General features: G+C 49.8%; 1 protein-coding gene across 3 annotated transcripts in view; it reads left to right on the top strand.

Moving 5' to 3' along the window:
- The first annotated feature begins 651 nt into the window (after positions 1-651).
- The window catches only part of LOC143783062 (CMP-N-acetylneuraminate-beta-galactosamide-alpha-2,3-sialyltransferase 1-like), a 131899-nt gene continuing 106966 nt past the window's right edge, over positions 652-25584 (top strand). The window contains exons 1-3 of one of the 3 annotated variants that reach the window (XM_077271265.1): positions 783-808; positions 854-925; positions 23744-23806. The gene's annotated coding sequence lies outside the window, so the exon portion shown is untranslated. Of the gene's footprint in view, positions 926-23743; positions 23807-25584 lie in introns of all 3 variants that reach the window. The other 2 variants (XM_077271266.1, XM_077271267.1) reach the window with 2 other exon arrangements.

Below are 25584 nucleotides of genomic sequence, written 5' to 3'. Positions count from 1 at the left end.
ACAGGATGTAACTCAGGATCAGTAATGTAATGTATGTACACAGTGACTGCACCAGCAGAATAGTGAGTGCAGCTCTGGGGTATAATACAGGATGTATCATCATTCAGCTGCGGCAAGAAAAACTAAATCTCCGAGCACTAAAAAATACTCAGAGGTCACCCGAGCGTGCTCGAGAAATCTCGAGTAACAAGTATATTCGCTCATCACTAAAGTTTGGAACAGTTGAGAATTGCAGCTATTCTGTTTTTTTGATGCTTTTTCCTCTTTGTGAATTATGGGGCACTATCCTGAGACATTTGGCTTTGTGAGGTGATTTACTAACGCGTTTATGTGAGTGTGAACAGTGTTGTTACATTCTGCTTATTATCAGTGTTCTCTCCGTGTCGTCCTCTCCTCTGCTCCTCTTATGACCGGGGTCCTCGGTTTCTGCCTTTGTCTCTCTTCCTCCTCTGTTCTTCTTCCTCTGTTCTTCTTCCTCTGCTCTTCTTCCTCTGCTCATCCCTTCTGTCTCTTCCTTCCTGGATGTGGTCGCAGTGAGGCCGCTGCTCTGCAGGATGCTGTGCCGGGGGGCAGCGCCGTCTCCGGGGGTCGCCCCCACACGTCTGACCCGGGGACCCGGAGCACACAGGCTCCAGCTCCGCAGCCCGGGCTCCGCCTGCAGCATTCGGCCGCTGTGCTCCGGAGTCGGGGCGGGGTCTGGGCTCCGTGTTTGGCTTTTTTCTCCAATCCACGTGGCTCCTGAGTTACTATAATATCAGAGTGTGAGGAGACGGTGGGAGAAGGCGCTGCGGGAGGACGGAGAGGAGCAGCGGGGAGGACGGAGAGGAGCAGCCGGGAGGACGGAGAGGAGCAGCCGGGAGGACGGAGAGGAGCAGCGGGGAGGAGGCGCAGCACTGGGGACACCGCACTGGGGACCGTGCGTGGGGTAAGCGGCGCCCGTGGATTCCCCTCCTTTGTTTGCTGTATTGTATCGGATTATTGTTCCTGCTGGATCAGACAGAGGGGAGAGGGGGCACAGCCGGCCAGACGTGTGCGGACAGGATGGGAGCCGGGCAGGGAGAGCCCCTAGTGGGGGAGCCGGGCAGGGAGAGCGCCTACTGGGGAAGCCGGGCAGGGAGAGCCCCTAGTGGGGGAGCCAGGCAGGGAGAGCCCCTACTGGGGGAGCCGGGCAGGGAGAGCCCCTACTGGGGGAGCCGGGCAGGGAGAGCGCCTGGTGGAGGAGCCGGGCAGGGAGAGCGCCTAGTGGAGGAGCCGGGCAGGGAGAGCCCCTACTGGGGGGAGCCGGGCAGGGAGAGCGCCTGGTGGAGGAGCCGGGCAGGGAGAGCGCCTAGTGGAGGAGCCGGGCAGGGAGAGCGCCTGGTGGAGGAGCCGGGCAGGGAGAGCGCCTAGTGGAGGAGCCGGGCAGGGAGAGCCCCTACTGGGGGGAGCCGGGCAGGGAGAGCGCCTAGTGGAGGAGCCGGGCAGGGAGAGCGCCTGGTGGAGGAGCCGGGCAGGGAGAGCGCCTAGTGGAGGAGCCGGGCAGGGAGAGCCCCTACTGGGGGGAGCCGGGCAGGGAGAGCGCCTGGTGGAGGAGCCGGGCAGGGAGAGCGCCTACTGGGGGAGCCGGGCAGGGAGAGCGCCTACTGGGGGAGCCGGGCAGGGAGAGCGCCTAGTGGGGGAGCCGGGCAGGGAGAGCGCCTAGTGGGGGAGCCGGGCAGGGAGAGCGCCTACTGGGGGAGCCGGGCAGGGTGAGCCCCTACTGGGGGAGCCGGGCAGGGAGAGCCCCTAGTGGGGGAGCCGGGCAGGGAGAGCCCCTAGTGGGGGAGCCGGGCAGGGAGAGCACCTACTGGGGGAGCCGGGCAGGGTGAGCCCCTAGTGGGGGAGCCGGGCAGGGTGAGCACCTACTGGGGGAGCCGGGCAGGGAGAGCCCCTAGTGGGGGAGCCGGGCAGGGAGAGCCCCTAGTGGGGGAGCCGGGCAGGGAGAGCCCCTAGTGGGGGAGCCGGGCAGGGAGAGCCCCTAGTGGGGGAGCCGGGCAGGGAGAGCCCCTAGTGGGGGAGCCGGGCAGGGAGAGCCCCTAGTGGGGGAGCCGGGCAGGGAGAGCCCCTAGTGGGGGAGCCGGGCAGGGAGAGCCCCTACTGGGGGAGCCGGGCAGGGAGAGCCCCTACTGGGGGAGCCGGGCAGGGAGAGCCCCTACTGGGGGAGCCGGGCAGGGAGAGCCCCTACTGGGGGAGCCGGGCAGGGAGAGCGCCTAGTGGGGGAGCTGGGCAGGGAGAGCGCCTACTGGGGGAGTCGGGCAGGGAGAGCGCCTAGTGGGGGAGCTGGGCAGGCATAGGCACGTAGTAGAGGAGCCGGGCAGGGAGAGCGCCTACTGGGGACCCGGGCAGGGAGAGCGCCTACTGGAGGAGCCGGGCAGGGTGAGCACCTAGTGGGGGAGCCGGGCAGGGTGAGAGCTTACTGGGGGAGCCGGGCAGGGGGAACGCCTACTGGGGGAGCCGGGCAGGGAGAGCGCCTACTAGAGGAGCTGGGCAGGGAGAGCACCTACTGGAGGAGCCGGGCAGGCATGGGCACGTAGTAGAGGAGTCGGGCAGGGTGAGCGCCTACTGGAGGAGCCGGGCAGAGAGAGCGCCTACTGGGGGAGCCGGGCAGGGAGAGTGCCTACTGGAGGAGCCGGGCAGGCATGGGCACGTAGTAGAGGAGCTGGGTAGGTAGTAGGGGATGCGCGGCGAAGGGGTTGGTGCAGAATGGATGTTGGCTGTCCACGAGAGAAGTTTTTGTAGCCCGGATATAGAGGATAGATAAGAGTCCGGGGGGGGGTGCAGTATCCAGTGCAGAGGGGGTATTGGGGGTAATCGTCGTCTTTCCTCTTGGCCCCCTGAGGAAGCTGATGCGAAACGCGCGTGTTCTGCCATGAGTATGAGCCAGCAATGACACAGCTTGTTCCACCTCTAATAGCTGGATGGTCACTGACCCGTGTGTGATCTCACATGCTCCTCGTTAGGTGATGAGTCGCTCGTCTGTTAATTATCTTTACTATAAACAATTTGGTCACTTTCTATAGATATCGGATGTGGCGGTTCTCTTGTTTCCCCCTATTCCTGCCTGTGGGGGGGACACCACATTTGTTCGTGCCACTTTGACCTTCTCTGTTATTGATGATCATGTTTGCGATGTTTTGTATCGTTTATTATCAACTAGTTTGTCATTAACAAAACCTTGTTAATGAATTTATCTACTGGTGGTTTCTATGTTCTAATGTTAGCTGGGAGCTCCATAGGGCTGTAGTTCGGATACAAGGGGTGGTAGTGGATGCAGCGCTTGGATACAGGGGGAGTAGTGGATGCAGTTCTTGGATACAAGGGGTAGTAGTGGATGCAGTGCTCGGATACAGGGGGTAGTAGTGGATGCAGCGCTTGGATGTTACAGGGGGTAGTAGTGGATGCAGTTCTTGGATACAGGGGGTAGTAGTGGATGCAGTTCTTGGATACAGGGGTAGTAGTGGATGCAGTGCTCGGATACAGGGGGTAGTAGTGGATGCAGTGCTCGGATAGAGGGGGGAGTAGTGGATGCAGTGCTCGGATACAGGGGGAGTAGTGGATGCAGCGCTCGGATACAAGGGGAGTAGTGGATGCAGCGCTTGGATAAAGGGGGTATTAGTGGATGCAGTGCTTGGATACAGGGGGTAGTAGTGGATGCAGTTCTTGGATACAGGGGGTAGTAGTGGATGCAGTTCTTGGATACAGGGGGTAGTAGTGGATGCAGTGCTCTGATACAGGGGGTAGTAGTGGATGCTGCGCTTGGATACAGGGGGTAGTAGTGGATGCAGCGCTTGGATACAGGGGGTATCCTCCTCCTCTTCTCTCCCAGCGTATGGTGGTTTTTCATTAGACCTTGCTCCTGCTCTTACTCTGGCTTCCAGCCCCCTTGAGGCAGACACTGTTGGGGTCCCATCATAGGGGTACGCCTTGTCGTGGCTGGTGGGCTCACATGGAGTCTATAGCAGTAATGCGGCTCCGATGTATTCAGTGTTCTCATATTGCAGCATGTCAGAGAGCAGCGGCGTGTTCTTGGTTATAATGAATAGTCCTGATGTCTTGCCCCTGTTCACACTTGTCTTATTGTGGTTGTGCAGACAGGACTGAGGTTGCAGCCTCTTCTCCGGCCATCAGTCTGCAGTCTCTTCCTGGGATCAGTTGTACTTTCTAGGGATTTGGTCGCAGCCTTCTCTCCCTTCTGGTCCTTTCTCCCAATTTTCCATCCATAAATGATCTATTGTGGTCGTCTTCTGTAGCCGCTTGTGCAGACAGGAGGTCAGCAGCGGGGAGGGGATACAAGTGGGCATCGCTCACAGCTGTCGGGGTAACTGCTGGGGTCCTGCATGTTGGTAGGATCCAGAAAGTGTCCTATAGGCAGGAAAGGGGCTTGGTAAGAGAACAAGCCGTGTGTGCAGTGGATGGAAACAATGGTGATACGGTGTATCCTGCTGGGATACGGTGTATTGTACCTGGATCCATTTCATAGTGCCGGGGTGCAGTGCATAGTGCTGGGATACATTGTATTCATTGTGGATTCATTGTTGCTGCAGAGCGCTGTGGTCTCATTTCTTTGTCATTTGTTTTGTCTTGTTTAGCAAATTCCTAAATAATATCTTATGTATAAAATATGCGTGATCCGGGATGGGCAGGTCTGTGGGCGCGGGACAAGCAGGTCTATGGGTGCAGGAGTCCAGGACGGGCAGGTCTATGGGTGCAGGAGTCCAGGATGGGCAGGTCTGTGGCTGCGGGATGCTGGGACGGGCAGGTCTGTGGCTGCGGGATGCTGGGACGGGCAGGTCTGTGGCTGCGGGACAAGCAGGTCTATGGGTGCAGGAGTCCAGGACGGGCAGGTCTGTTGCTGCGGGATGCCAGGACGGGCAGGTCTGTTGCTGTGGGATGTCAGGACGGGCAGGTCTATGGGTGCAGGAGTCCAGGACGGGCAGGTCTGTGGCTGCGGGATGCTGGGACGGGCTGGTTTGTGGCTTCGGGATGCTGGGACGGGCATGTCTGTTGCTGCGGGATGCCAGGACGGGCAGGTCTGTGGCTGCGGGATGCTGGGACGGGCAGGTCTGTTGCTGCGGGATGCTGGGACGGGCAGGTCTGTTGCTGCGGGATGCTGGGACGGGCAGGTCTGTTGCTGCAGGATGCTGGGACGGGCAGGTCTGTTGCTGCGGGATGCTGGGACGGGCAGGTCTGTTGCTGCGGGATGCTGGGATGGGCAGGTCTGTTGCTGCGGGATGCTGGGATGGGCAGGTCTGTGGCTGCGGGATGCTGGGACGGGCAGGTCTGTTGCTGCGGGATGCTGAGACGGGCAGGTTTGTGGCTGCGGGACGCCAGGACGGGCAGGTCTGTTGCTGCGGGATGTCAGGACGGGCAGGTCTGTTGCTGTGGGATGCTGGGACGGGCAGGTCTGTTGCTGCGGGATGCTGGGACGGGCAGGTCTGTTGCTGCGGGATGCTGGGACGGGCAGGTCTGTGGCTGCGGGATGCTGGGACGGGCAGGTCTGTTGCTGTGGGATGCTGGGATGGGCAGGTTTGTGGCTGCGGAATGCTGGGATGGGCAGGTCTGTTGCTGCGGGATGCCGGGACGGGTAGGTCTGTGGCTGCGGGATGCCGGGACGGGTAGGTCTGTGGCTGCGGGATGCTGGGACGGGCAGGTCTGTGGCTGCGGGATGCTGGGACGGGCAGGTCTGTGGCTGCGGGATGCTGGGACGGGCAGGTCTGTGGCTGCGGGATGCTGGGACGGGCAGGTCTGTGGCTGCGGGATGCTGGGACGGGCAGGTCTGTGGCTGCAGGACGGGCAGCTCTGTGGCTGGATCTGGAGGCCATGTAATGGGATACATCCCTCACAGCAGCGAGGATTTCTCTGGCTCGGTTCTCCACTGTATGAGACAAATTTTGGCTCCAAGGAAAATCTCCGTTTCCAAACTTATGTGACCTCTTAGCTGTGAGTGATGTGTGAGTAGACGGAGGACAGCTGTGTGCACGGGGTCTGAGCTGTACAGATACTTGTCTGATGGCTCAGGGTCTCCAGGTCTCAGTACTGGAACCCCGAATCTCAGTAATCTGTGGACCCCTCATTATTCGGACCCCGGGATTGTTCCATGTGAATCCCTGATAATCTGCCCCCCCCCCTGAAAAAAATCTTAGTATACTATAGTCACTGGGACTCCAAGGGTCAATGCATCATTGTCCTGCGGGCCCCCGATATTAATCCTATGGATCAGTGGTCTTCTGAGCCCCCCATAATGTCTTTGTTTCCTGATCCCAGTAAAGTATAAATATTGGTGTCATTTGTAGCACGATGTCTCCGTGTACGAGGAGCCTCATTGATTTAGGGCCAAAGGAGCGGTGTGTAATTTGTCGTATGTTGGACCCCCAGAACGCGTTTGTCTGCCATCGTCCAGGGAATGTGTGTGTTGTGGACACGAGACCCCCGGAAAGTGCAGGGTGACTTTTGTAGACCCCACGCTACTGTATGTCAACATGCCAATGTCCTGGGAGTCAGTGTGACCCCCGAAAGTTTCTTATTGGCTTCCATATATCTCCAGCTGTGGGGACACTACATCTCCCAGCATGCCCTGACAGTTTGCCTTCTGCTCAGTCTGGCTGTGACCTCTGGGATAAACTCCTTGTAGTAACCGGCTTATCGCTCGCTGACAGTCTCCTCTGAGCGTAATCTGGATGTTCATCTGTGTCAGGAGTTCACTTCTTCTCCCCCTCCACCAACAACCACTTTTTCCCCTGTCACATAGGATCCTATTACAGCACATCTGCTGCCTCCATCCAGGGGGCTGAAATTAGCCCTGAGCAATGAAGAGGTTAATAATGGAATTTTATGAGGGAGGGTGATGTCATCCCTGGAGCTGTAAAAAGTCTGCCAGGAAGTGTAACTTTTAGGTGGAACTTCCCCTTGTTGAGGTCCTTGGCACAGGACATGGATTGTAGCTCAAACATCCTGGGGTGGGGGTCTGGGGGCTGGCACAATGGAATCTGTGTGGGGGCTGGTCTGGTGGTCTCTATTAACTCTGTATATGCCAGTGAAATCAGATACTTGGGAGTTGTGTGATTCCCATGAATGGATTTCCTAATGTTAGGGCTTATTCAGACCGACCTGATTTTTCTTAAGCTTCTACTACCAGTCAGTAAAAATAGCTAGCGCCAGGGCTCGAAAGCATCTGGGGCTTGAAGACGTCCGGAATAAAACATTGCCAAAATTAATAAAATATATATGTAACAGAACAACCCGATTCAAACAATAGGTAATTTTCTGATGATGGCTCCTCTTTCATGGCCTCGTCTACCGATTTTTACTCTCTTCATGCCTCTAAAATGAAGAATGAAACCACTCTGCTATAGTTTTTTGTTTTGTTTTTTTATTAAAAATGTCCATCCGTTTGATGCCTGCAGCTTCTATGCAAGTAATGCATCTCCATGGAAACAGACTACAAGAAACACTATGTGTAGTCTGATCCTGCTGCCACAGACACTTTTATCTTTCCTTTACTTCTTCACATCCTTCCAAACGTGTGCTATCATCCAGCAGAGAACAAATGTAGGGAAAAAAGAGCCTGTGCGACTGCGGGAATGCCCGACTGCGAGAATGTGCGACTGCGGGAATGCCTGACTGGGGTAAGGCACGACACATGTTCGCTGCATGTTCGGCTGAAGAACTTTTTAATTATGACGTTTTATAAAGTTTCTTCATTTTACATGTATTGGGACCATAAAATAATAAATGGTTGCAGCGGTTACACAGCCATTAGAATTTTTATTATGTAGTATAAATTTATTTATTTTTTTTTATTGTTAGTGTGGTGCAGGGTCATAAAGAAATTAGACTGGGTGTGGGGTTGTAAAAAGATGAGCAAAAAGAAGCAAACAGTATCAGAGAAGAAGTCTACAGGCGTTCTGTACTGGAGACCCCCCCCCCCCTTACTTTTACTACACAGGAGTGGGAACATCTGCCATTAAGAGATGCGTAATACATTGGCGAGGACTGCGGTATATACTGAGGAACCTAAAGCCAAAATGAGCCCCAGATTCCAGGAGATAATAACTTCACTGCTCGTCTCAACTTGTGCAATGGATCTGAAGACGCTGCTCCAGGCTCATGTCCAAAGCCAAAAGACACCGAACAACCCCAATCACTGCACATGTAACCATCAGCCAGGAAATATGCCTTCTACATGGGAGAAAGCAGAACAGAATGATGAAAAAATGTATAATACTGCACCTATGTACAAGAATATTACTACTATAATACTGCTCCTATATACAAGAATATAACTGCTATAATACTGCTCCCATGTACAAGAATATAACGACTATAATACTGCCCCTATGTACAAGAATATAACTACCATAATACTGCCCCTATGTACAAGAATATAACTACTATAATACTGCACCTATGTACAAGAATATTACTACTATAATACTGCTCCTATGTACAAGAATACAACTACTATAATACTGCAACTATATACAAGAATATAACTACTATAATACTGCTCCTATGTACCAGAATATAACTACTATAATACTGCTCCTATGTACAAGAATATAACTACTATAATACTGCTCCTATGTACAAGAATATAACTACTATAATACTGCCCCTATGCAGCGCCCCAGAGTCCTGGTCGTTGCAGTACTGTGGCTCCGCCACTATGGGGAGCTATGGTGCGTCTGATGGCACTGAAGGAGTTCATCTGATCAGGTATCACAGACACCAATACATTTCACAGCTGGGCCTCCGGGGGGAGCTAAGGGTGCTATTCATTAGGCCACTCCCCACCATAGTGGGTAAACTGGGGGTCAGGCAGGAAGTTAGATCAGAAAGCTGACTGGGTTGGAACCAGGCAACACCTTGTGGCAGAGGGTGTTGTGGGGGAAGATACAGTAGGGTCTCTGTCAGGGGTGGGATCCTGACAGAGGCTTGGCAACGAGAACGAACGTAACGGGACCGTGCCTGCTCCGGGTAGCGGCAGACCCCAAGAAAGGATTAGAAGCGAGATAGATTGTGCTGAGTGAGAAACGAGATCACGCAAAGGAGAAATACCAGTAGGAGTCGTGCTGTAAGACCGAAGCAACATCCTACTGAGGCGCACTACCGGTGGCCGGAACGCCGAGGGAGTAGAATAACATTCAGCTTCAAGCAATACTCCAAACAGCGGCAGGACAGTCAGTCTAAGGCGGGCTGTCTAACTCAAATCACCTATGCAGTCTTGGGGGGCAACTTGTGGAGAGGGGCGACTCTAGAGTCCCGGAAGAGCTCCGAGCCTACCCGTCAAACGGGTGCCGTCCCAACCAGAACACCAGGGAGGGACGGAGGATTAGCAGAACATCATCTAATCGAGTTGTGAGGGAACTTAAGAAACAGACACAACAGTTGTGGGGACTTTCCGTAAGCACAGCAGGGGAGGACCGCAACATATAGCGCTAGAGGGAAGGCACAGATTTCCACCTGTGAAGAGAACTCTGGAGGTGCCATTGGACCGGCCGGACTTGCGCAGCCTGGTGAACCGTGTTCCGGACTGAGGACCCAGAGATCTTCAGTAAAGAGGTAAAGAGACTGCAACCTGGTGTCCTCGTTATTTACTGCACCGCACCACCACAGCATCACCATTACCATCCACACCTGTTATTCATTGTGCGCCCCACGGCAGGGTCACGGACCGGGGCCTAGCCGCCGTGACAATCCCAGAGCAGAGACTCACACAGGCCCGGTACCGGGTACCCCTCGGCCCTGCGGCAGTGGGGGCGCCACACCTATATACAAGAATATAACTACTATAATACTGCCTCCTATGTACAAGAACATAACTACTATAATACTGCTCCTATGTACAAGAATATAACTACTATAATACTGCTCCTATGTACAAGAATATAACTACTATAATACTGCTCCCTATGTACAAGAACATAACTACTATAATACTGCTCCTATGTACAAGAATATAACTACTATAATACTGCCCCTATGTACCAGAATATAACTACTATAATACTGCTCCTATGTACAAGAATATAACTACTATAATACTGCCCCTATGTACCAGAATATAACTACTATAATACTGCTCCTATGTACAAGAATATAACTACTATAATACTGCTCCTATGTACAAGAATATAACTACTATAATACTTCCTCTATGTACAAGAATATAACTACTATAATACTGCTCCTATGTGCAAGAATATAACTACTATAATACTGCCCCTATGTACAAGAATATAACTACTATAATACTGCTCCTATGTACAAGAATATAACTACTATAATACTTCCTCTATGTACAAGAATATAACTACTATAATACTGCTCCTATGTGCAAGAATATAACTACTATAATACTGCCCCTATGTACAAGAATATAACTACTATAATACTGCTCCTATGTACAAGAATATAACTACTATAATACTTCCTCTATGTACAAGAATATAACTACTATAATACTGCTCCTATGTGCAAGAATATAACTACTATAATACTGCTCCTATGTGCAAGAATATAACTACTATAATACTTCCTCTATGTACAAGAATATAACTACTATAATACTGCTCTTATGTACAAGAATATAACTACTATAATACTGCCCCCATTTACAAGATTATACTTGGCAGATTTTACAATGTGTCTTAGTAACACTCAGCTTTTCCTGTTGTTGGGGTGATGTGCGGTACAGTAGATAGCGCAGATGATTTCTTCTTATTTCTCTGTATTGACCTTGTGTTTTCTAGGAATTTCCTGCAGTAAATGCTGAGATGTTCTTGGGATGAGGAAACCTAGAGGACCCTTGGGGGGGGTCTGTGTTCAGATTCATTAGTGTCCTGGTTTGGGGGAACTGCAGCTCTTGAAAAGATGATGACACTGATGTAAAACCATCATCCTCCAGGTGGTCCCACAGATCAGATCAAAGGATGACCCTGAAAAGGAGGACCAGGTGTTAAAGGGACGGTACACAAAGAGGAAACAATCGAAGTAAACAGACAATTTACAGGAAAACTGCACACAATAAAGTGTTGGCATTGAAACTTAACTTTTCTAACATTCTGCTACAGAAGGATCAGTGGGAGAGGCTCCTGCTGCAGACAGTTGTCTGACAGCTAATCACAAGTTTGTAAAAAAAAAAAAAAAAAAACGAACAAAAAACAACAACATATATTTGTGTTTCTGGGGGAGAAAAGGTGAATCATTGATATTAGAGGGTCTTTTACGTTCCTGCTGCTGGGAAGGGATAAGACCCCCGCGGGCTTTCGTGTATTATGGCCCTTTGGTTCTTAGCTCAGATCTTTGTGCTTTTTGAAGATGTCCCATGGAATGAGGCTGTAATAACCTCTAAGGGGTCTCCAGTGGGGGCAGAAAGGATGTTTTTTTTACCATTCTTTGGGGTAATTGGAAACATAGTTTTAGCGGGTGCCTGAAGGGGGCGCTGTTATGTTTATTTTATTGTAAAATAGTGGATATTGGAGGCATTTCTGGAATCCTGTAGGATGTTAATCTTCTTCCTTGAGGCCATAAATACGTCTGTTCTTTAGCTGACCATTTATATGTGATTTATGGGATAACCCTCAGATGGTTGGATACTGACCTTTCTGTAAGAAAATGCATTAAAAGTATGAAAAAGTAAAAATGATGCGTCCGGCTGCACATTTTCTTTTCAGCACCTCTCACTTGGGGATCTTAGTAAATGCTAATAATGGATATACTAATTCCGAAATTCTGAAAACTGTATCCTGTAGTACATTACAGTCACCCTATTCCCTATTCTGAAATGGCTGATAACAGGGAGCCAAAAGGGATGTTTATTTGCCCTGAAAATTGGAGAAAAATGCAGTGGAAAAAAAAAAAGTGTACTGTCCCTTTAATGATTAGAGATTGTGCTTGCAACATTGTATCAGTGAGTGTAAACATTCCAGAGCTCTGATGTGACTGGCACATTCTGCAGGGTGGTTTGGGGTGGGGGTGTTATCAGGAAATCCTGCCAGGAAATGGTTAAAATTATTTTCTTATAATTTGCACACAATGACTTCTGAATTTCCTCCAGTCTTGAAAAATCCTTATTGATTTTCCTGGTGCTGAAGATGTCATCCAGATATACTGAATGCTTGGCAGGCTCCCGGGAAAAGGGGTGATCTTGTGGATCCTGAGAAAAGTTTTCAAATTTCATGGGTGCTGTAGAGACACCTGTCAGGTGTCAGGAGTGGCGAAAACCTTTTCTAGCCACTTCTGATAACCGATTATTCAGGAATCGGAGGCTTCTGGAGTCTCCCCTGTTCTGGCTGTGGATGTAGCAGAGCTGGCTGTGTGCGATTTGTCTTCCTGGCTGATGTCCTTGCCGTTATGAGGAATAACCATGTCGGCCGTCTCTTTATTATGACTGCAGGGAACATACGAAGTGTCTGTGGATCCGGCTTCAAAGCGCGGCCGTGATTGGCGGACGACGGGAGCCGCGTGTTTGAAGCCGCCATGTGACCCCCTGTGATGTGAAGGATCCCTTTATCTCTGCTGCGTCTTCTAAGCCAAACTCCTGCGTCTTGTGGCTGCACCTCGGGCGACGTTCTGAACATAAATGGCCCGGGAGCGTCGGGAGGGGGCGAAACGTTCTCTTATCGTTCCGCATAAAATAATTTAAAGGACACAAATTATTTATCATTTTTCTCCTTCACGGGTGAAGCCAGGTAACGACATGGAGAGGTTAGAGGTCAGGACTCAAGAATCCTGGAAATAATCAGATCCACTTGGCAATCAGCTGGGAACCAGGTTTCCCACAGCTCCCCCACAGGAGAAGCAGGGTATTGCACCATTTATGCTAATAGGTTGTCGGAGTAATGCATGGACGGATCCTCCAGAGAATGGGGTGAGTTCTTCTATAGATACTTGATGGTCCCGAAATAAAGGATTTTCTTTCTATTAATTGACTTAATTGGGTATTTCAATTGGATTTTCCAAACTAGACAACCATGTATCCATGCAAATAACGGTTTTTGATAGTTTTGCGAAACTGCTGCTTTTTTTTTTTTTTTTTTTTGGTACAAACTATAACAATTCGACTGCATGTTCTAAAGGTGTCCGGAGGTAATTGTAAGCTCTGGTGTCAGGAAGCAGCATGGACAGGAGAAATGTCTGCGGAGAGAGGGCACCGGCGCTGACGAGTCTACAGAAAGGATCAATGTGGGTCCGGGTCCATGTGCCCCTGTGCAGATAGCGCAGCGTGGACAAAGGAGATCACACAGCGCTCAAAGGTGCAGAGCTGGAAGGTCCGTCCATGACTGGTGAGGACTGGAGCACGAGGCACCAGGGTTCGAGGCACAAGGGTCCAATGTACCAGGGTCTGAGGCACCACTACATGAGACATCAGACCGTGAGCCATCAGGGCACAACACATCAGTCCATGAGACAATGGTCCAAGAGACAGTGTTGTGCAAAAACATCTGGGCACGAGACCCCTCTACAGGAGACATCTGGGTGCGAGACCCCTCTACAGGAGACATCTGGGTGCGAGAGGCCCCTCTACAGGAGACATGGGGGCGCGAGGCCCCTCTACAGGAGACATGGGGGCGCGAGGCCCCTCTACAGGAAACATGGGGGCGCGAGGCCCCTCTACAGGAGACATGGGGGCGCGAGGCCCCTCTACAGGAGACATGGGGGCGCGAGGCCCCTCTACAGGAGACATGTGGGCGCGAGGCCCCTCTACAGGAGACATGTGGGCGCGAGGCCCCTCTACAGGAGACACGGGGGCGCGAGGCCCCTCTACAGGAGACATGGGGGCGCGAGGCCCCTCTACAGGAGACATGTGGGCGCGAGGCCCCTCTACAGGAGACATGTGGGCGCGAGGCCCCTCTACAGGAGACATGTGGGCGCGAGGCCCCTCTACAGGAGACATGGGGGCGCGAGGCCCCTCTACAGGAGACATGGGGGCGCGAGGCCCCTCTACAGGAAACATGGGGGCGCGAGGCCCCTCTACAGGAGACATGGGGGCGCGAGGCCCCTCTACAGGAGACATGGGGGCGCGAGGCCCCTCTACAGGAGACATGGGGGCGCGAGGCCCCTCTACAGGAGACATGGGGGCGCGAGGCCCCTCTACAGGAGACATGGGGGCGCGAGGCCCCTCTACAGGAGACATGGGGGCGCGAGGCCCCTCTACAGGAGACATGGGGGCGCGAGGCCCCTCTACAGGAGACATGGGGGCGCGAGGCCCCTCTACAGGAAACATGGGGGCGCGAGGCCCCTCTACAGGAGACATGGGGGCGCGAGGCCCCTCTACAGGAGACATGGGGGCGTGAGGCCCCTCTACAGGAGACATGGGGGCGCGAGGCCCCTCTACAGGAGACATGGGGGCGCGAGGCCCCTCTACAGGAAACATGGGGGCGCGAGGCCCCTCTACAGGAGACATGGGGGCGCGAGGCCCCTCTACAGGAGACATGGGGGCGCGAGGCCCCTCTACAGGAGACATGTGGGCGCGAGGCCCCTCTACAGGAGACATGTGGGCGCGAGGCCCCTCTACAGGAGACATGGGGGCGCGAGGCCCCTCTACAGGAGACATGGGGGCGCGAGGCCCCTCTACAGGAGACATGGGGGCGCGAGGCCCCTCTACAGGAGACATGGGGGCGCGAGGCCCCTCTACAGGAGACATGGGGGCGCGAGGCCCCTCTACAGGAGACATGGGGGCGCGAGGCCCCTCTACAGGAGACATGGGGGCGCGAGGCCCCTCTACAGGAGACATGGGGGCACGAGGCCCCTCTACAGGAGACATCTGGGCGCGAGGCCCCTCTACAGGAGACATGGGGGCGCGAGGCCCCTCTACAGGAGACATGGGGGCGCGAGGCCCCTCTACAGGAGACATGGGGGCGCGAGGCCCCTCTACAGGAGACATGGGGGCGCGAGGCCCCTCTACAGGAGACATGGGGGCACGAGGCCCCTCTACAGGAGACATGGGGGCGCGAGGCCCCTCTACAGGAGACATGGGGGCGCGAGGCCCCTCTACAGGAGTACTCTCCACATGACTGCACAATCGCAGTAATTCTTTACTGTTTAACCTCCAATAGAAAAACTGAATTTCCAGACCCATCGATCTTTTGGACCATTAATATTCTTAGTAATGACTTGTATAAAACTTATTATTATACATTTTTATAGCGCCATTTATTCCATGGCACACAGGTACAGAAGGAGGGAGGACCCTGCCCGCGAGGGCTCACAGTCTGCAGGGGATGGGTGAGGATACACTAGGAGAGGGTAGAGCTGGTTGTGCGGCGGTTCAGTAGGTTGAGGATCACTGCAGGCTTGTCGGAAGAGGTGAGTCTTCAGGTTCCTTTTGAAGGTTTCTGTGGTAGGCGAGAGTCTGATGTGTTGGGGTAGAGGGTTCCAGAGTATGGGGGAAGCACGGGAGAAGGCTTGGTTGTGGTATTACTATCTTGTAGCCCCAGTGTCGGTGCGTTATCCTCTACCCCCAGTGTCAGTAAGTGTATTTATTAGTGTCCGTGGATCGCTGGATGTATTTGCACACTGTCCCTGATCATTGTTGGACATTGACTTTTGAGCCGAGTACAAATTACAGTCTGCTGGACAAATATTACCTCCTGTTGGGGTGCATGACTTTTCTAAAGTGAGGGCAGATGTGATAGGGCAGATGTGATGGGGCCGGTATGATGAGTGATGCGTTCGAGGTCAGGAGGCTGATATTGCCCAGATATAAGGTTTTAACTAGTGATGAGCAAGTGTGCTGGGATAAGGTGTTATCTGAGCATGCTCTGGTGTTAACAGAGTGTCTGCGGTGTGCTGGAAGAATAGGTTTGAGTCCCCGCGGCTCCATGTCTGGCGACTGTTGCACAGCCTGTTTGTTAGGCAATCCCTGCATGATGTCAAACAGCCGCGAGACATGAACCTATTTGAGCATGCCGAAGTCACTCGGTTAGCACAGGAGCATGCTCAGATAACACCTTATTTTATATTTTCGGTTCCATAATTGTTAACGAATCAACATAGGCTGCACAACTTTTTTTTTCTCCTGCTTTTTAATAAAAAAAAAAAAAGTGAAACAAATGGTACTGGTCCATCATCCTCTATGTTCTCTGTTGCTGGATCATTGAAGTGCACATGCCCAGAGCAGTAGAAGGGTTTTTTTTCTCTCCGCTGGCTTTGTGTCCATATTCCTCGTGGATCTGTCCTGCGGCACGTTTTTATGACGACCATCTGTCGGTGTAGAGGAAGATGAGAGATCGCATCGCGGAGACTCTTTAAAATCTGCAAAACGAGATTAGCGCGTTTTATTCCCTGGAGATTCCTTCCGAAATGTGTGAGCGAAGGATCACAAGGGATTTGATCTGGCGGGGAAATGCTCAGCGAGTTACCGGCAGGCGGCAGAAACGACAACTCTCATCAGACACTGCGTCCTGCGGAGGATTCTGCGCTTTATTCACGGTGTATGGACTCCATGGTCTTGGGGTTAAGGAAATGATTGTAGTAGAGGGGTTTAAAGAGAACCTCCTTCATGATGTGTAAATCCCCTCTATACTGTCCTCACTTATCAAAACTGTATAAAACCGTCTCTCCATCCTCCATAGAGATGAGCGCTCGGCCTGGGTGAGCGTGCATGTATTCTGAATGGGGACGGGGGAGTAAACTGCTACCAGACGCCTCTGGCGGAGACAAATCATCAGCCGCTGTAGTGACATCACTTGCACACTGTTATACGGTATTAATCAGACATTGTGTGTACTGTAATACGGTATTATTTGGACACTGTACTGTGCTATTATTCATTGTTTTTGTGCACCGTTATGCGGTATTAATCAGACACTTATTATTTGTGCACTGTAATACGGTATTATTTGGACACCGTATTGTGCTATTATTCATGTACTCTATTTTGATTATATTTGGGCACTGTATTGTGGTTTTTGTGTAATGTGTTTGATTAAAACCGCATAAAATGCACAAAAAACAGACATTGTGTGTACTATGATACGGTATTATTTGGACACTGTACTGTGCTATTCTTTATTTTTGTGCACTTTTATGCAGTATTAATCAGATACTGAGTACCGTGATTGATATTATTTGGACATTTTATTGAGGGTTTTTTTGTGTAATGTTTTGTGGTGTTTGGGCACTGTATTTTGCCATTTTTTGTGTGCACTGTTATTTAGTATTAATAGGACACAAGTTTGTTATTATTTTGACACTGTATTGTGGTATTATTTGTGCACTGCACTGACATTATTTGGCCACTATATTGTACTACTACTTTTCCATTGTGGGATACTGTTATTTGCACTGTATGGCAGTATTATTTCTGCCCAATGTTGTTATTTACAGTGTATGTTAACGTTTGCAGTGACATTATACCGATATCTCCACTGTGCTTATTGTTTAAAGGGGTATACTTAAGTTTTATCTTGAGCAGCTCTGCAGTCTCAATACTGTCTCAAAAGGCCATTTAAAGAAGCACACTTCTCCGGACAGTGAGATCATTCATTAAGAAAACTGCTCTGGAAGTAGCCCATGGTGGGGCAGGGAGGTTGGTGATTTTTCAAGATTTATATCAGCTGTTCCTCTCCCTACCCCTTCTTCCTTCTCAGCTCATGACAAGCCGCTAACTGATGTATAAAAATCAATGGGCTGCAGAGAGCTGACTGGTATGTTGAGAGTTAACTCCTCTCTTGGAATGTAACTACTGTGCCCACTTCCTCTGGTGGTTCCATGGAAACCAGCTGTACACTATGTAAGATAAAAGATCTCACAGCTGAGAATGACAGAAGATACAAAAAGCAATCTATTTACAAACTTGGTTATTTTCATGTTGTTTATGTAACTAAAGCAATTTCATAACATGAGAATATCCCTTTAACCTCTGAATACTGTATAGCGGTGCACTTTTTAATCACCTTGTGTATTGTACCTTGTGATTACTGTTTTTATGGGGTGTTCACCGGGTAGTGAGTTTCTGCTGCGTCTGAACATGTTCTAGTTCCGGAGTCAGCTTCTTCTGGCATTTATTGTCATTTTGCTGAGCTAGCTTTGTGTGTAGGAATATTCCCCTTCCTATGGTCGTACGCGACATCCTCCAGGAAGCGAGAAGTCCGCTTTATAAGGAACATATGATGGATATGCGGCGGCTCCATCTCTGAGGGTCTCCCTAATCTATTCCTGCAACTTCTGAAACTTGCTGCATTGTATCATTGGTTGAACATTCCCTAGCTGCCGCCACCAGTGACACATTGGAGCATTTTTACCAACTGTTGCACGTCCTGCAGTGCTGGATATACTGCCTAGAATGGAAGAGTCCAGGGGTTTCCTGCATCAGGAGCTGCAGTCTATTAACCCTGGAGCCATCCTTTAATTTTCCAGACTATCGGAACTCTTATTTGTAGCCCCCGTTACTCCAGATGACGCTGTTAGTATGGAAGCGGAATATGGAATCTTTAACTACAGTTACAATTTTATAATACACCCATGCAGCAGAGCCGGGCCCGCGAGGTGTAGCTGAGCCAGACCCCTGAGTTGTAGCCGAGCCAGGCCCCTGAGGTGTAGCCGAGCCGGGCCCCTGAGGTGTAGCCGGGCCCCTGAGGTGTAGCCGAGCCGGGCCCCTGAGGTGTAGCCGAGCCGGGCCCCTGAGGTGTAGCCGAGCCGGGCCCCTGAGGTGTAGCCGAGCCGGGCCCCTGAGTTGTAGCCGAGTCGGGCCCGTGAGTTGTAGCCGAGTCAGGCCCGTGAGTTGTAGCCGAGTCGGGCCCCTGAGGTGTAGCCGAGCCGGGCCCCTGAGGTGTAGCCGAGTCAGGCCCGTGAGTTGTAGCCGAGTCAGGCCCGTGAGTTGTAGCCGAGCCAGGCCCCTGAGGTGTAGCTGAGCCAAGCTTTTCAGATGTAGCGGATCATGTTGGGTGTAGTTGACTTAGTTTGCTACTGGAGAGGTCGGTGGTAATGGAGTTGAATTTGTTAGTAGTATATTATGAGACAGTTTTCTTAGCAGAGCTGAGCTTGTCGGATGGGGCAGAGCTGAGCTTGTCGGATGGGGCAGAGCTGAGCTTGTCGGATGGGGCAGAGCTGAGCTTGTCGGATGGGGCAGAGCTGAGCTTGTCGGACGGGGCAGAGCTGAGCTTGTCGGACGGGGCAGAGCTGAGCTTGTCGGACGGGGCAGAGCTGAGCTTGTCGGACGGGGCAGAGCTGAGCTTGTCGGACGGGGCAGAGCTGAGCTTGTCGGACGGGGCAGAGCTGAGCTTGTCGGACGGGGCAGAGCTGAGCTTGTCGGACGGGGCAGAGCTGAGCTTGTCGGACGGGGCAGAGCTGAGCTTGTCGGACGGGGCAGAGCTGAGCTTGTTGTTTGGAGCAGATTTAGTTGTGTAGCTTACTGGAGGGGGTAGCAGAGCTGAATTTGTCAGGATGATTTTATAGAAGGTTATAGGCTTGATCTGTCTGAGGTAGCAGAGCTCGTCTTGTCCAGCTGTAGCAGAGCTGACTTTGCTAGGAATAGAAGAGGCAAGCAGTCGAGGTTGTCGGCTCTGTAATCCCGCTTTGTTGGGGGTGGTCGGCGCTGAGCTTTGTCCTTTGTCACAGTGTAACAGATCAGGACTTTGTTATTTTAGGATGGATACCAGTGATGTGGTTGCAGGGAGCAAATCCAGCTCTGCTAATCCCAGATAATGCTGTGTGAGCTCTGGCAGCTCTGCTACCTCTGACCTCAGCAGCTGTTTTTGTTGTGGTGCCCCCCACCCCCATTCTATAAACCCTGCTGCATACAATGTGTGTACATAGATGGAGGGTGGGGGTTATGCTCCGGAGCATGGGGGGCCGCCGTGCACATGACTTCCTCCTCTCGTCCTATTTTAGGACTGGCTGCTTTGACATCTGACTTGGGTGTAGAAGACACTTGAGCGCCACTCTGCGACACGGCTCCTGCGGACGGATCGCTAGGAGGGCTAATAATCCGGTATTTTCTTGTCGACATTTGTTCCAGATTTTACGCACGCGGCCGCCGCTATTTATAAAGCTGAAAACGCTCGGCGAGAAATATGTCTGAGATTGGGGTTTTATTGTGTTTTATTTATTTTTTTTCTGTAGAGAAGTCTATGGGGGAAAAATGCAGAAAAAAAACCCCGCGCCAAACATTGAGCATGCAACATCTGGAGAAAAAAAGCGCCGGGGATTAGAGATAAACGAATCTCCCAAAATTAATTATCCGTCACGTTCTAAAGCGATCGAAAAAGTGCTAAGAGGTTCGACCCCCGAGGGTAGAGAAGGGGTTAAAAAACTGAGAAAACTAGCCCATTGCGCTCACCTGTCCCAGGCCTCTTCTTACACCGCTCCTTCCACAGCTCCAAGGGCCTTTTTAATTTCGAGGCCCACGCGGTCGTTTCAGAGGGCAACAGCCATCGGTAACAGCTCGCCCGCTATTTTCCTGAGTTAGTGCGAATTAAGTCACCAAAATTAAGTCTTGTTCACATGCTGCATTTTTGAAAAAACCCTTTTTTTAATCTGCAGCGTCAATTGTTTTGGCGTGAATGGGGGAAAAAATGCACTAAAAAAGCTCTTATTTTATGCAGCATTTACCCTGCCAAAACCGTGTGCATGTCAAAAACACTCGGCAAAAAATGCAACATGTGAACAAACCCCTTAAACTGTCACTTTATTTTCTGAGCTTTAAAAAAAAAAAAATGTGCTGGAGCCAAAAAAATTTGTCATATCTTGGATCGCCCGTCCGCCGCAAGGCAAAATCTTTTCCAGCCATGAGTTTCTGCAGACTTACACTACAAGTTTCTGGCTTACATTATAGTAAATCCTCAATCCATCAGGCACTTTGTTTTTTTTCTAGAAAATTGTCGAGGGCGATGGAAAAAGTGCAATAAAGCCCAAAACATATACAGCTTTTGAATGCTGCAATGTACCGTTCCTCAGGGGCTGGCAGAGAGGAAATAGGGCACTGGGCAATTGCCCAGTTTGTCACCCCCTAAATTCATCCTGGTGGAGACATTTGTTGTAGGGGTGTGATGGATTACTGGCACTAGATTGGCTGCACTTTGTAGGATAACCAGCATTTAACAGACTTGTGATCCCCTTTTTTTTTTTTTTTTTTTTTTTTTTTATGGTCGAAGGGTTTTCCTTCATTGACCCCCCCCCCCCTTTTTTATGGTCGAAGGGTTTTCATTGAGGTTTCCAATGATGGGGAAAAGGTGGGAGAGAAAAATTGTAAATTTTTATTCCCAAAATTGTATCCCTAGGATTGATGATTGCTGGGGGTCCGATCGCTGGAAAAACAGAACTCCTAATCCCAGAGCGGAGTCGAATTGATGATATTGTACAGTACTATCTGTGATATATATATATATATATATATATATATATATATATATATATTTTTTTTTTTTTTTTATTTTATTTTTTAACCTAGGACTGCTGGTTTATCTTTTATCCTAAAGCGATCCGGACTCGCAATGAGCCATGTGCACTCTGTAATGTCGCTCTCACGTGGCGGCTCCGTCTTCTGCGTCGTGTACTTGTTCCCAGTTTCTTGTCGTCCAGTCTGGAAATGAATTTACATCCAGAAAAAGCCAATCCATCAGCTCCATTTATAGAGCAATAGTCATAAATCAGGCCACGGCGTAATGCATGCGCTTGTCGCTTCCCTCCCGCCATCCTCCTGTCATTACAGTCCTCTGCTCTGGAAATGAAGAACAATGAGGCAATTTCTGCTCCTGTGAAATAGAGCTGTCACCGCCGCAGGGCGCCGCTTATGGTGACACTTTAGGGGGGCTTCACAATAAACCATCCATGTACCAAAGGATCCCCTCGCCATAATAAAAATATATATATATATATTGAGAATCCCTCTGTATTCCCACACTCCTGAATGACACAATTGCTAATGCGATCGGGACCCTAGAAAATATCAGCGGCCCCCCACTGTGGAAGGTGATTGTAATCATTGCCTTTATGGTCACTGACCTAGCCAATTTGGCCACTATTACAGGTTTTGAATGGCTTAATGTACAGAGATTAACCCTCCACTCCTATAATTACCGTAAATTTTACTTTTCATAATTTATTTTTTAACCCGGTGTGAATGCCGCTGTACTCCTGAATCGGACGCTGATTTACTTTTCTTCCTGCTCCTCTCCAATCCTGAGATATGCCCTCCCTCTTCCCTGTATATAAATCTAGTAATTTTTTGCCAAATGGGTGTGGTTCTCAAGAAGACGTCCACAGAGAAGACTTGAGGTCCATACCCCCCTTGGCTGGGTGTAAGATCTACTTGTCTCTCTCAGTAATATAGGCTGGATGTGAGCTCGGAGTACCTTTTTCAGTAATATAGGCTGAGTTTGCACCCTATTTATCTCTCCTAGTAATGTAGGCTGTGTATGATGTGTGAGTGCCTCTCCCAGTAATATAGGCTGGATGAGAGGTCTGTGTGTCTCTCCCAGTAATATAGGCTGGATGTGAGGACTGTGTGTCTCTCTCAGTAATATAGGCTGGATGTGAGGTCTGTGTGTCTCTCCCAGTAATATAGGCTGGATGTGAGGTCTGTGTTTCTCTCCTAGTAATATAGGCTGGATGTGAGCTCTGTGTGTCTCTCCCAGTAATATAGGTTGGATGTGAGGTCTGTGTGTCTCTCCCAGTAATATAGGCTGGATGTGAGCTCTGTGTGTCTCTCCCAGTAATATAGGCTGGATGTGAGCTCTGTGTGTCTCTCCCAGTAATATAGGTTGGATGTGAGGTCTGTGTGTCTCTCCCAGTAATATAGGCTGGATGTGAGCTCTGTGTGTCTCTCCCAGTAATATAGGCTGGATGTGAGCTCTGTGTCTCTCCCAGTAATACAGGCTGGATGTGAGGTCTGTGTGCCTCTCTCAGTAACATAGGCTGGATGTGAGGTCTGTGTGCCTCTCTCAGTAACATAGGCTGGATGTGAGGTCTGTGTGTCTCTCCCAGAAATATAGGCTGGATGTGAGCTCTGTGTGTCTCTCCCAGTAATATAGGCTGGATGTGAGCTCTGTGTGTCTCCCAGTAATATAGGCTGGATGTGAGCTCTGTGTGTCTCTCCTAGTAATATAGGCTGGATGTGAGTTCTGTGTGTCTCTCACAGTAATATAGGCTGGATGTGAGGACTGTGTGTCTCTCTCAGTAATATAGGCGGGATGTGAGGTCTGTGTGTCTCTGTCAGTAATATAGGCTGGATGTGAGGTCTGTGTGTCTCTGTCAGTAATATAGACTGGTTGTGAGGTCTGTTGTATCCAGTTATCCAGGACTCTGCGATATCTATTAGCTGATATATCAACACATCTTCTATCCTTCACTTGTTTTGTTCCTATATGCTTACCTTATCTCCAGCTGGTTTTCTCTGCCCTTCCTGAGACTGTACATGCTTTTTCCCTTCTGCACTCTTTAGATCTGTGTACAACTCTACAAGCCTACAACCTGCAGTAACCACCGATCGACCAAACCACTGCACGACCAGCTCTGCCCTCACCTACTGTATTCTCACCCATCCCTTGTAGATTGTGAGCCCTCGCGGGCAGGGTCCTCTCTCCTCCTGTACCAGTCATGACTTGTATTGTTACATCAGAGGTGGGTGACAACCAGTGTGACATTACACCTCTCTACCACGTGGGTTGTCGCTGAACCCTGCAGTACTTAACAACACGTCGAGCGGAATGTTTTGGTACTTTCACTGTTCACATTCGTAAGGTTCTAGCATCATCCACTAATTCCCTTCTCCTCCTTGTAGGATCCAGTGGGCGAGCGCAGATGTAACGCAGCCACACGGACGGGACATGTCAAACCTCCGAATGTGAGTACACCTCCCTGTTGTATCTCTCAATACACCTGATAATCCAGTACCGAGATCCGAACAGAACGAGCCACTTACGAAATGATTCCGGTGATGGTTCATTGCGGGTCCCAATTCCTTACTCAATTTTCATCAGTTTTCTGGTGTAAAATTGTTTAAAATGTTGCAGGTGTGTGTGCTTTTTTTTTTTTTTTCTCAATGCCACTTTTGGCCAAGGTTTTGAAAAATGGTCAAGATAGGGTATGACCTGAACTTGGTGGTGAAAATTGTGACCAAACTGTCAGCTGATGACTTTATTGGTGGTGGTGCACTATAGCTGGAAGCGTCTTCATAAATTTGGGGCTTCCTGGATGAAGACTGTCATGAAAAAATGCCAAATTTGATGATTAAGGACCTTTTTCGAGGTTCTTGACCCAACAATATGGACCTTTGTGTTTAATGCTGGAGGTTCAAGACCCAACAATATGTTCACACTGAACTTTTTTTTTTATATGGATTTTGCAGCAAATTCTGCTCCAAAATCCACATGGAAAAACTGCTTCAAAGACTCTTTCTAGTGTCTCGATTCAATAAAAAAAACCCGCCAGTTGTGCTCACGATGCTGTTATTTCACCACTGGGATAAAAATAGAATCAAAATTTAAATTCTTGAAGTTTTTCTGCTTCAAAAAAAGGCTCCACATTTTTGACATCTGAATCAAATGAAGCCGGAAAAAAAAAAAACATTGGGCATGTTCAGAATTTTTTTTGTGGGGATTTTGAAGCAGATTTGATTGTGAACACTTTTTTTTTTTTTTTCAGTAGTATTTTCTTCTACATGGAATTTTCAAAAAGAAAAATCCATGTAAAAATAATAATAATAATATATAAAAAAAAAACCGTGCGTGATTTAATCTTATTTCATTGCAGAATTTATTGACGTTGATTTTGAAGCTGAAATCCAAGTCTAAAAATCATCAGCGCTAATGATAAATTGGATGATAATTAAAAGCCTCGAAAATCAGTGATTGGCGATTAGGCCTAAAGACCATATTAGCTCGTTTCGGGGGGATTAGGAGGCGCCGCGTCCTTCTATAATTGGCTGCTCAATCTCTTAAGCTTTTGCTCGGCTTTATCATAGGGAAAATGGAGGTTGTTACATGCGAGAAGCAAATCTGACGCCGTCCTACAAAGTCCCATATATCCGCCATAGTCCTCCCCAAAAACCTGGGCGCAAGTATCCACTTTCCAGAAATCTCTGTTAGATCTTTCCTTGGGGCCCCAGAGATCTGAACGGACAATTGCACGATTTTCGGGATCTCTGCTTGTTCTCAGCCAATGTGAACGTTGCTACAATTGTATCATATTGTCGGAATTATCCGGATATTATTATTTCTGCTGGAAAAGCCTTTCTTTTTTTTTTCTTGGGATTCCCGTCATTTAAAATGCAATTATTGTCCTTCTGCTACATTTCTCGGCTTTCAGGACGCATTTCGCACCTCGCTGTGACTTTTTTTCCATTTACCTCGAATGACCAAGCAGATCTATTTCTGGCCAAGAGAATGTGAGGAATTCTCTATATACCGCACTGGTGTCAGTGGTGTGTGCGGATATATGGCGGCGGGGGCAACAAATGCGCTGATATTAATAGGCCACATGTCACAAGCTGCAATATCTATCTATCTATTATCTATCAATTATCTATCTATCTCAGGAATTAATAAATCTGTCTATATTGTCAGTGACTTCAACTCCTGGTAATAATAACGCAGTAATTTATCTTCACCGTGATATTATCTG

This window comes from Ranitomeya variabilis, chromosome 6 (assembly GCF_051348905.1).
Source record: "Ranitomeya variabilis isolate aRanVar5 chromosome 6, aRanVar5.hap1, whole genome shotgun sequence".
NCBI classification, from domain to species: domain Eukaryota; kingdom Metazoa; phylum Chordata; class Amphibia; order Anura; family Dendrobatidae; genus Ranitomeya; species Ranitomeya variabilis.
The sequence above is the reverse complement of the archived record's forward strand: the minus strand, read 5'-3'. Positions and strand labels throughout refer to the sequence as shown.